Consider the following 10,845-nt stretch of genomic DNA (forward strand, 5'->3'; position numbering starts at 1 on the left):
TCCACTGTAGCCAGTCTTTTTAGAATTTTGAGTACTGTTGTTCCATCAGCCACAAGACGAAGTCAAAGTGTTCTTTACAGAGCACTCAAATCTCTTCATACTCTGTGCTCTTCCTGTCTCCGTCTCACAAACCATTAGAGCCTAATGTGTCATGGAGCTATACACAATGTATAGGCCTTCCTACCTCCATGTTTAAGGCATTACCTTTTTCTAGTGAAATGGAATCTCTACCTGCAACCTGTGTCTTTCTAACTCTGAGATTAAGTGCAATCTCTCCTATGTTGGGCTGTTTAATTGCCTACTGAATGAGTCAGGCATTCATTCCCTCCAGGAGATTCCTAAAGGGATTTGTCTAACCCAGTTACAGCATTTGTCATAATCTATCACACTCTTCTGCAAACATCTCTAGAACAAGAGTGACATTTTAGAAATCTGTCTATCCCCTTCACCCAGTAAGTACCTGGTGCACAGCAGGAATCTAAAACTACTGAGTTAGTCACTGTATAAGGAGTTGCAATACATCTATGGGTAACATTTTTTTTTAAAGTATAGGAATGAGACATCATAGAAGAACTCAAAGGTTTCTTTGCATAGGTGTGTCACTGAAGCAAATAAGACCTGAAGTGTTTTCTGGTTCTTTTAATCATGTAGCACTATAAACATACTGAAATACTGATTAGCACCTAAGTTTAGTTATAAGATCACTAGCTCAATTTTCCCATGGACCAGTATCTTTCTCAAAAGGTACTTCTCGTTCCACTTCAAAACTGCAACAGTAGTACATGACAGTCATCCTCCAAATCTATGTCACTGTTCACAAGTGGAAAATCTCATGAAGAGAATGAGGATGTCTCACTCGGACCAACCAATCACTTCAGCTTAAAAATCTTTAAGTGTGCAAGTAACTTTTATATGTAAGAAAGCAGAATCACCATATGTGGAAGTGGGAATTTTCTTCTGAAATCCCCATTTCCACTTGTATTTATTTTTCCACTTTCTGGGAAATCATCAGTAAGATGGCAGAGTAGTACTTGATTTGAGGATAGATATGCTACATGCCAGTCACAGAGTGAACACCAACAGTCACCCTCCATGCATACACAGAATATGTTTGTGCTCAGTGGCTTTAAACTGAACATGTAATCTGTTCTGAATCCCCCCCCGCCCCCCCCGAGAAAGTCTTATGTATTCCAAGCTGGACTCCAAACTCACCAAAAGCTAAGGACGACCTTGAACTTCTACATCCTCATGCCTCCATCCTCAGGACTGGGATTACAGATATTCTCTAAACAATTTTTTAATCTAAACTGTTTGGGCCTGTATTGCCTACTTCTCTATCGCTGTAACTACTGATGATAAGCACCGATGGAAACCTATAATATACAAATGTTATATACATAAAAACAAAAACACAGCCTACAGAACATCAAGAATAAAGTAGTGCTGGAAAGATGATCCCCCCCTTAAAGACTAGATTTATAACCAAAAAAAAAAAAAAAAAAAAAAAAAAAGAATATGGAAGCAAATATATATCTATACAAGAGGCTTTATGTACAGTTGACTTTTTAAAAGGTAAAGGATCCCTTTTACGTTTTTGGTGCTACTACTCATTGACGCCAACTAGGCTCCAGGTAGAGACTGTGCTAGCTAATACAACACAAAAATATAGTGATGATTACTGTGTAAACTAGGCAACACAACACCCCCCCCCACATAATACAAAATAATAAACTTTTAAAAAGTTTTAATGACAATAGCAACTGAACTCCAGTGATAACAGTTAAACAACAGTACTTACTATCTCTGAGTAATCTGAAATTAGACTGGTTTTAAAGCCAGATCCTTTTACGTTAAACCTCCAACACACTGAAATTAAGGCACTTAACTGCTATGATAGAGACTGACAATCTGACAAGTTAACAAATAGATCAACTCAAAAGCAACACTGTCCTCAGTTTCTGAGAGGAATTAAATCAGGTGACTTAATTCTCTACACCTGTAACAGTTCATTAAGACTCAGACTTCACTTCTCTGCCTAAAAAACTCCCTGACTAGTAGTTCTGCAAGACCAAACTGTTCAAATGAAATTGTTATTTCTATTCCAAAGTATATTCTCTCACTGATAAGTCATAAAAAAAAATCCTACTGAGCTGCCATAGCCTGTGTACTGATACAACCAGTGGTATAACTTTAACAGAGAGGAAGCCAACATGGTGTGCTCAACCCTGCTAACACTATAAAGTCAGCATTAATACATAAAAGGTCAAATGAAAAGTCATTAATGCAAATACATTGAGTAAAATGCTAACACTCAAAATTATAGTCTTGTTCAATACCTCAATTAACAAACTAGGAAGAATTCACTAATCAAAATTACCCTATAATGGACCCATGCCTTTGAATAACTCTCTTAATAATAACCAGTATTCACACAGTTCTACTAAACTCACATTTCTTTACATCCTCTCCTCCCCTTTTTCTCTCCTCCATGGACCTTTCCACTCTACTAGCTTCTGGGACTTCAACTACAAGGCCTTAATTTAGTCACATTCTTTTGTTGTTGTTGTTGTTCCTTTATGAAACAAGAATGCCATGTTCTTTAATAAGGCAAATAATAGAGTGCACATTCTTACATTACTTCTGCTCTCCTCTGCTGGACCTGTCTGTGAATCAGACTTTCTTCCTGAAGCCCCGAGGCCTTCTCCACAGTTGATTGGCAAACAAAATCCACGGAATCACCCTCGACTGCCACTTCATTTATCTCCCAAATAAGACCATAGCATGCCAGATTTCAACAGACTGGAAATACATAATTTTTGAGGGCTATTTTGGTTGTCTTTACACTATTAGGTATGTCTGTGAGTGCATGCACCTACCATGGCATGTATGGAGGTCTGAGACAATATGTAGGATAGGCTCCCTCCTACCATTGTAGTTAGTCCATGGGATCAAACCCAGGTTGTCAGGCTTGGCTGTGGGTAATTTTACCTGCTGAGCCAGCTCTCTGGCCCAGTGATCCTATTGATCAATCTTTTTCTTTCTGTAATTCAAGAAATACTTTGTGTAAATGGCTTACGGATTTTTTGGCCTGTTCAGCTCTCTAGGTAAAGGACAGCATGCATCAGGAGAAAGCCAACCAATGTTAACATTTAGATATACAGAGAATGGTCACTGCTAAAGGGAGTGCTGGAGGTTTTACCCTTTCTGTGCAAACACCATTACTCTCATGTCAGGAATGGAAGCAAATGACTGGGCCATTTAGTTCATAAAGTAAGTGCAGATCAACTGCCTTAAAGGGATTAAATAAACAACCTTTAAGTTAGTTAAGGTATATAATTACACATGAATTATTTTTTTTTGCCTTTAAAAGCTGCTATATCCCACAGGGTGTGGTAGCACGTGTTTGTGACCCCAGGTACTTTGAAGGCTGGGGCAGTTAAGTACAAGTAAAGAGGTCAGTCTGGACAACTTGGCTAGACCTTGTCCCACAACAAAAGCACAAAGAAAAGATTGGGTGCTACCTTAAGGGCAGCCCACTGCTCAGCATGCCTGAGCTTGTCTCTCCAGGCAGGAGGAGGCACTACCAACCCATTCCACATTCATGTCAACAGCCTACACGTTAACAACCAACCGCTTAGCTGCAAATACAATTAATCCATTTCTTTAGATTTCTAGGATTCTTTCTCAAAAGTTTTGCTAGACTTAAAAAACATAAGATTTTACTTACGGTGTGTTTAAGACTAGACACTCAGCCAGGCTTCTCTCTGTATCACAGCATTAGAGAGAAGGACTGCAGTTCAGCTCTAGGCCAACTTAGGGTACATGGCAAACCTCCTCCACAAAACGAAGCAAAATTCATACCATGCACTCAACACTGAAGTCAGTGTAACCCATAACCTTTCCGACACACAAGCTTACCAACAATGAGTAGTAGTGCAGGACATGACAGAGCAGGCCTTTAATCCTGACATTCTGGTGGCAGAGGCAGGCAGGTTCTTGTGTGTTCGAAGCCAGCTGGTTGGCACAGGTTTTTGAGAACCTATCTCAAAAAAACACACAAATAGTAGTGGTGGAACAAAGACAACCATTACAACCACTCAGCATTCTGTCAGCTGAACTCCTAGCTCCAGTCCATGCCCTCCCCAACGCATGAGGAAGGTAGAGAGGAAAGGAAGCCATGCTCTAACTTGAGGAGCTCAATGTAATCACCTCCCAGAGTTACAAAGATTTGATTTGAATGGTTACTCTGTTTTTCTTCAAAATCTCATTCATAAGCTGCACATTTCATCTTTACAAATGTTTTCCTTAATATTTTGTAAAGTGTATGAAATAGTCTTGTTTATACAATAAATGAGAAAAATTGACAGTTGACTATTATTACTCTACATTTTCTACGTGCCATACATGTACTGTGCTACATGTTTCAAGTGTCTGCATAAATGGGCATTTTATTCAGTCCTTGCTGTACATTTGTCAAAGTGTTTAGATCCAGTTTATCAAGCTAAATGACAGGCCCATAATGCTCCTTCACCAGAAAGCTGTAATGGTCCTTCTGTGTTAGACTAGAGATGACACAAATCAACTCTCCAGAAAGCTCCAGGGACAAACAGTCCTTTACATTACACTACAGGCAAGGCTCTCTGAGTAGCCAATGAAATGTGGACTTAAGATGTCCACACAGTAGTGCTGGCAGAACGTGCTACACTTACCACCTCTGCCATGTTTATTTTGCAGAGCTCCAGAAAGGCAGCAAACAAAAGTGACACAATTTATCCACACCCTATTGTATACAGCTTGTATTTAAATGTACCACTTAATCAGCAGAAACCTTAGCCAATCTATTTTACAGATTAGAAAATAGAGAAGCTAAGAAATTATACTGGCTCTAAATCAAGTGGCAAAGTAGAAGGTGGCCAAAACTAGGATTCAAACAAGGGTGGTAAATTCCAGAATTTTCTACTGAGTCACAAAGTAGCTTTCTAAAGTACTAACAATAGGAAATCCCTACTAATTGAAACTCTATAACAATTTGTAATTCTGAAACACAAATACAACTTTGTCTCCAAGTTATAAAGGATATTCTTAGTCTAAGAAAAAATGTCACTGGATAGTTTTATTTTCTGAAATTCAGACTGGTACTCATTGCAGATCTCAGATTAAACAATGTCCACTGCTCAGCTTCCCTGCTTTCTTCCCATGTGTTTCCCCCAGACACATTTTACTCATTTATTATGTCATCTACTACTGACGCGTAAACTATATGAGAACAGACAATTTTCTCTGTTCAGTACTGCACCTCCAGGATCTAGGTGTCCCAGACACTACTAGTAGTGCTTAAGAAAAACTTGAAAAGTGAATGAAAACTTGGTACCCAGTAGGAATTCAATGATCAGTAGCACTGCTCTTTTTACTAAGCAGAATACTATGTGTATAGTAAAGATTCTGAAATGGAACTGATGATTACAATTTGAAGGAGGGCAAGGACACACCTGAAAGCACTAATTAGAAGGTTGAAGCAGGGCTCAAATCAAGACCCCGTCTCAAACAAACAAAATAAACAAGGTCAATAAAGCAGTCACATACTGGAAGATGGAGGTAAGGATCTACATAAATTAAGTTTTGGGTTGATATGCTTTTAAACTGGCAAAACCTAAAAATACCTACAGAAATCTTCAAACATGAACATGTCGGCTAGAACTTCCGAGTCAAGAGAATCTAAGTGAAACATGTAATTCCCCTCCCATTTCCTTTAAAAAACAAAACCTAGAAGGGTGAATGTGGGTAAAGCACCACTATAACAAACAGGCTGTTCTGAGATGAGGATACCCAGAAAGATAGAGCCTTTACCTCAGTCCTGGCCTCTGTTAGCAAGCTCACAACTGAGTTTAGTCATTTATCAAGGAATGCACAGTACCTAGTAACTCTGAGTACTTAGGGATTTTGCTTTTCTGAGTGTGTGTTCTTGACTTTTTAAGGATCAGAATAATTAGGACATAAAATATTAAAATACTGGTAATTACTTAAGGGACCATAAGCCAGAGGTCAATAATGTGAACATATAATTTTCATTTAATGTGAGTATCTCCAAATTTCTTACCATCTGATACAGCACTAAGTGAAGACACACACAGTTTGTAAGCACCCATCGAAAGAAAGAAATCTCCTTGGTGCAGTCCAGCAACCCCTTCCCTATACTTAGCAGGCATATCTACTACCCACATTCCTGTTCATCCAATCCTCCACTAGCATCTTTCTCCCCATTTGTGCAGTGCATCGATCATCACACCTGTCTCTACTACTGTGTAATCCTGAGCTTAAAGAGTTCTTATTAAAAAAGACGGCATAAGTCAATCCAAACAAAAGCATTATTGCTGTTCTCTGGGGCACGTGAATCTGGCCAAGCAGAGATACGATGAATCTACGTTATAAATATTTCCTGAAACTTTTTAAAAAAGATAGGAAGGAAAACATCTTTTCTAAAGTATCCTGATATTCATAAAAATAAGTATTTAGTGTGTGTAACTTCAGTTTTAGAAAACTCATCCTACAGAAGCTTTTCTATCATATACCTCATAAACTCAAGCAACCTATATTATACCTAATGCTTATTTCTCAAAATGAAGGTGGCTCACTGATTTCTAACCAGTTCTTTGGGAATTTTCCTTACCTAAAAGCAGAATGAAGCTTTTATTTCTGTCAAGGCACAAAACCAATCATGTTAAGACCTTTGCCAGAGAAACACTCGATATGGACATAATTGGGAGTCTGGGCAGTACTCACCTGACTACGCAGAATTTGCCTCATTTTACTAGGTGTCATTAACTACATATCTTACCATATTCTTAGCTAAAGGCAAACACTTCTTTCCACAGAGGATTAAAAACAGGTGGCTCCCTCAATCAGGTGGGGTTGGCTTAAAATTTGCTCTCCCAGAAGCATATCATTTTTACCTTTGATCATTTCATCTACTTATTAATGAGTTAGTTATACAAACACAGGTTCTATGAGAAGTCACAGAGAACATTTTGAATAGTAATATTTCCCAATGTCCTTTGGAAATCATTTCTAACTCAGAAAAAGCTATTTGATGAAACAAAAAGAAAGTTGAAACGATGGCATATATTCAGTGGCTAACATAATAATTACCACATTCAACTTTCAGTTTGATTCTTTAAGACTGGGAACATAAAGGCACTCTCTATTACACACTGGTGCAGGGTGCAAGCAGACGCTCTGAATCACTGGGATTTTTGTTCTATTTCCTGTTAATATACAGATAGTACCACCATTCAACATACTCATTCCACACACGTTTTAAAAGCTACAGAATTCCTCCTGGACTATCTGGTTAATAGCTCAACTCATGAATCTGAATTTTTTTCCCCTAAGGATTCGAATTAAAGTAGCTAGCTAAAGCATATAGTAAAAGAAAAAAGCAACTGATCATTTACTACAAATACGTATGATTTCAAAAAGGTTTCAAGTTATGTAATTTTAAAAGTAATCATGGATTCACCTTTACAAAGACATTAAGGGTGTTTTTGAAAAGCTGTCAAAACTCTTCCTGTACAAAGTGTGGTAAACAGTCATAACTACAAGCAAATAAAAAAAAAAAAGTCTCATCTGTACCCAGTGAAATTCCTGGCAAAATCTGAACCTGCATAATGAGCAACATCTTTGAGTATGCTAGGACACAAACTAATTCCTTTATAAAATGGCAATCAACCTAACCCTAAGATTTGGCACTTCACTAACTTACCAAGAGCTGACAAAATGGATGAAAAGCTAGTGTGCCTGGCTTTTGCCTCGAATACTGCGTTTGTGTCCAAGAACTTTCCAATGAATAAAACCCATCTACCAACAGCCTGCAGTGCTTTGGGGAACCAGAACTTCAGGAGACTGGAATAAAAGCTCCATGTGGCTGCAAATCTCCTTCACACTCCTGGAAACCCCTCTTATCAGAAACATTTGAAGAATTCCTCCATAACAATTAAGCTGACTTGAATGGAAACTTAGCATCTCAAATATACTATATATGGAATGAAAACTTGGCCAAACACGTAAATACAAACTCAAACTCACGCTCCCTGACACTTTCCGTCTACAACTCTGAGCCAACAATTCTACAGCATCAGCAACAGACAGATCCACCTGTCACCTGTCAGCAACACCCAGAGACCCTCGTTAAGCCTCCTGATTTCAACCGCTGTCTCACAGTCGGTCTGGTGAATCGGTCAAGAAAACCGGAATAGTCGGTGGATTCTAAGGGGGCTACCTATTCGCAGTGGGGAGTGCTCCCCATTTCGAGGAAGACTGCCGAAAAGCAAAATAGGAAAGGAAAGGGAGCGAAGTGCTTCCTCTTTACCCTGCTCTTAACTTCCCTGGCTCTCCCTTAACTCGCGGGCCCCGAAGTCATCGTTCTTCAGACCTGGGCTCCCCCAAAGGCGTCTGGTTCCCTCCCTCCCACTTCCAGAACACAGGCCTGGGGGCGGGCCGGGGGCAAGGCACCCCCACCCCCGGCTCTCCCGGGCGCTGGACTCCAGGGCAGGCCCGGTCCCCCTCCCCCGACGCCCCGGAGCCCAGGCCAGGCCCCAGGCTCCCCGCCCCCACCCTCCCTGCAGGACTTGGGGGGCCTCCCTGCGCCTGGCCACCGCGGGCAGGACCCTGGCGGAGCGGGGACGGAGGCTAGGAAGGCGCGGACGCCCCACTAGGGCCTCGCGCGCCGGGTAGAGCCGGACCCCGACCCAGTGCAGGCGCGGGGAGCCGGACTGGAGATCCCGCCGAGGCCCCGCAGCGCCGTCCGCTTACCCTTCGCCGCCGCCGCGGCTTCCCCCTCCTCCTCGTCCGCCGCCGCCGCCTCTCCCACTTGGGCAGCCGTCTCCCCCGTCGTCGCCGCCGCCGCTGCCGCCTCCGTCACCTCGGCCGCCGCCAGCGCCGATTCCACCCGGCAGGGGGGACACCTCAGCCCTCCCTCCCTCCCCGCTCAGCCCCCTCCGCCCGGCCGCCGCCGCCAACTCCCTCGGGCCGCCGCCGCTGCCGCCGCTCACGGCTGAGGGGGAGGGGAGGGGGTCGGCCTGGGGCGCCCCGCCGCCGGCGCCTGCCGCGAATCAAAGCGATGGCCGGGGCGGCGTTGCCGCGGCCCGCTGCTCGGCTCCGGCTCGCACGGCCGCCCTGCCTCCCTCCGCCCCCACCCCCCGGCCGCTCGCCTGCCCTCCCCCCACCCCCCCAGTTCTCGCTAGCTCGCGCCGCGGCTCCGCCAGCCCAGTCCGCATCAAAATACGGCTGCACAATATGGCGGCGCGGCGGTCGGCAAACACCGCGAGATCTGAGGCAGCGGCCGTGAAGAGGCCTCCCTCCGCCGGGTGGCGGGGATGCTCTGTCCACGCCCCACCTCCGCCACCCGCCGTCCCCACGCCCGTCTCGTCGTGGCTGGAGGGGACGCGTCCCGGCGCGGGCGAGGAGAACAGTGCGAGTCCCTCACGCTCGGACGGACCGCGCTGGCGGGAGGGAGGGAGAGAAACTGAGCGCCGACCGGTGCGCGCGCCGCCGAGGGGCTCGCGGGTCCGGAAGCGGGTGGCGGGTTGTGCGAACCGAGCGAGCCAGCGGCCCAGCTCGGGACGACGGGCGGGACCCTGCAGGCCCTGGCGGGCCGCGGGGCAGGGGGGCCTGCGGGGCCTGCGGGGCCTGAGGGCCTGCGAGCCGGACACACCCCCTTGGAGCCGGGCCGTACTCAGGCCGCGGGCTTCCGTGCGACCGGAGAGGGAAGGCGGGACGGACTGAGATCGGGCGTTGCGGGACGCGTCCTGGGAGCCGCGGGACTAGAGTGGTGTTCGGCTTGGGCGCTCGACTTTTCCTTGAGCAGCAATGGGGGTGGGAGGACGGGAGAGAAAAATGACCTAAATAATACAAGGGAGTTGTTTCGATTTTAACTGCACGTTCCTAGAAGTCCTAGAAGCAGAGCCAAAGACACTTTAGCTTCGAGGGGAGAGGGGGACACTTCAGGTTTCTATCTTCTTGAAGATGTGTTTCGTTTTCCCGAGGGGAGGGGGTGTTCAAACGTTCTCACAGTGTAAAATATTTATTTAAAAATCTTGGCACTTTCATATGGCAAAAACAAAAAGGCTTTTTTTTTTCCTGACCCTGTCCAAAGTGTGCATATCGCCGCCAGTTTCTTCCTTGAAGAAATTCATACTACCGAGAAAAATCCCAAAGGACTATTTTTATTATTATTTTATTATTATTTTTATTATTCTATTATCAGTGTGGAAGTTTATTGTTTTTAAAGCCTCCTTTTTAAACACTTAAATATAACCTTTTCACTTCCTTTTTCACATTCGGTTTTTAAAAATACCTAAAATATTGGCGTTTAGCTCCAATTAAAAACTTTTAGCCCTTCAGAAGTCAGAGTGCTAATAATTTACAACATTGGAACTTTTAATTTTTTTCTCTTGGTTGGAGATGACATTAAGAAAGTAAAAGTATATACTTTGAAAAAGTATTTTTTGTGTGTGTGAAGTAAAAGTAAATTATAATTTACATAGCAGATGCTGTTTTCATTTATTCACAGTAACAGTCATTGGATCCAAATACTATAGCAGTTTTCTGATGAATTCTTTCCTAGTCAATATAATGATTTTAGATAAATTATTAAATAAGTTGTACTTCTCTGAAACAGGCACAATGCAAACATGTACTTTGAAATAATAGAATTGGGTTAAGTAATTTTATGTTCAAAATTTGTTTTATGAAATGTACATGTATACATTTTAATAGGAATATAATATTTTCCATATAAACTTAAATGTAATGGGTATGAATAAAGGAAGAGAAGATGTAACTTTATAT

The 10,845-nt window shown here is 43.1% G+C and overlaps 1 protein-coding gene across 7 annotated transcripts in view; it reads right to left on the bottom strand.

The window, feature by feature from the left end:
- Window positions 1-9,296, bottom strand: part of Tab2 (TGF-beta activated kinase 1/MAP3K7 binding protein 2) — a 50,111-nt gene extending 40,815 nt beyond the window's left edge. The window contains 1 exon segment of one of the 7 annotated variants that reach the window (NM_001393814.1): window positions 8,809-9,296. The gene's annotated coding sequence lies outside the window, so the exon portion shown is untranslated. 7 annotated transcript variants of the gene reach the window in all.
- Window positions 9,297-10,845: the final 1,549 nt, after the last annotated feature.

The sequence above is a fragment of the Rattus norvegicus genome, chromosome 1, assembly GCF_021556685.1.
Source record: "Rattus norvegicus strain SHRSP/BbbUtx chromosome 1, alternate assembly SHRSP_T2T, whole genome shotgun sequence".
Taxonomy (NCBI): domain Eukaryota; kingdom Metazoa; phylum Chordata; class Mammalia; order Rodentia; family Muridae; genus Rattus; species Rattus norvegicus.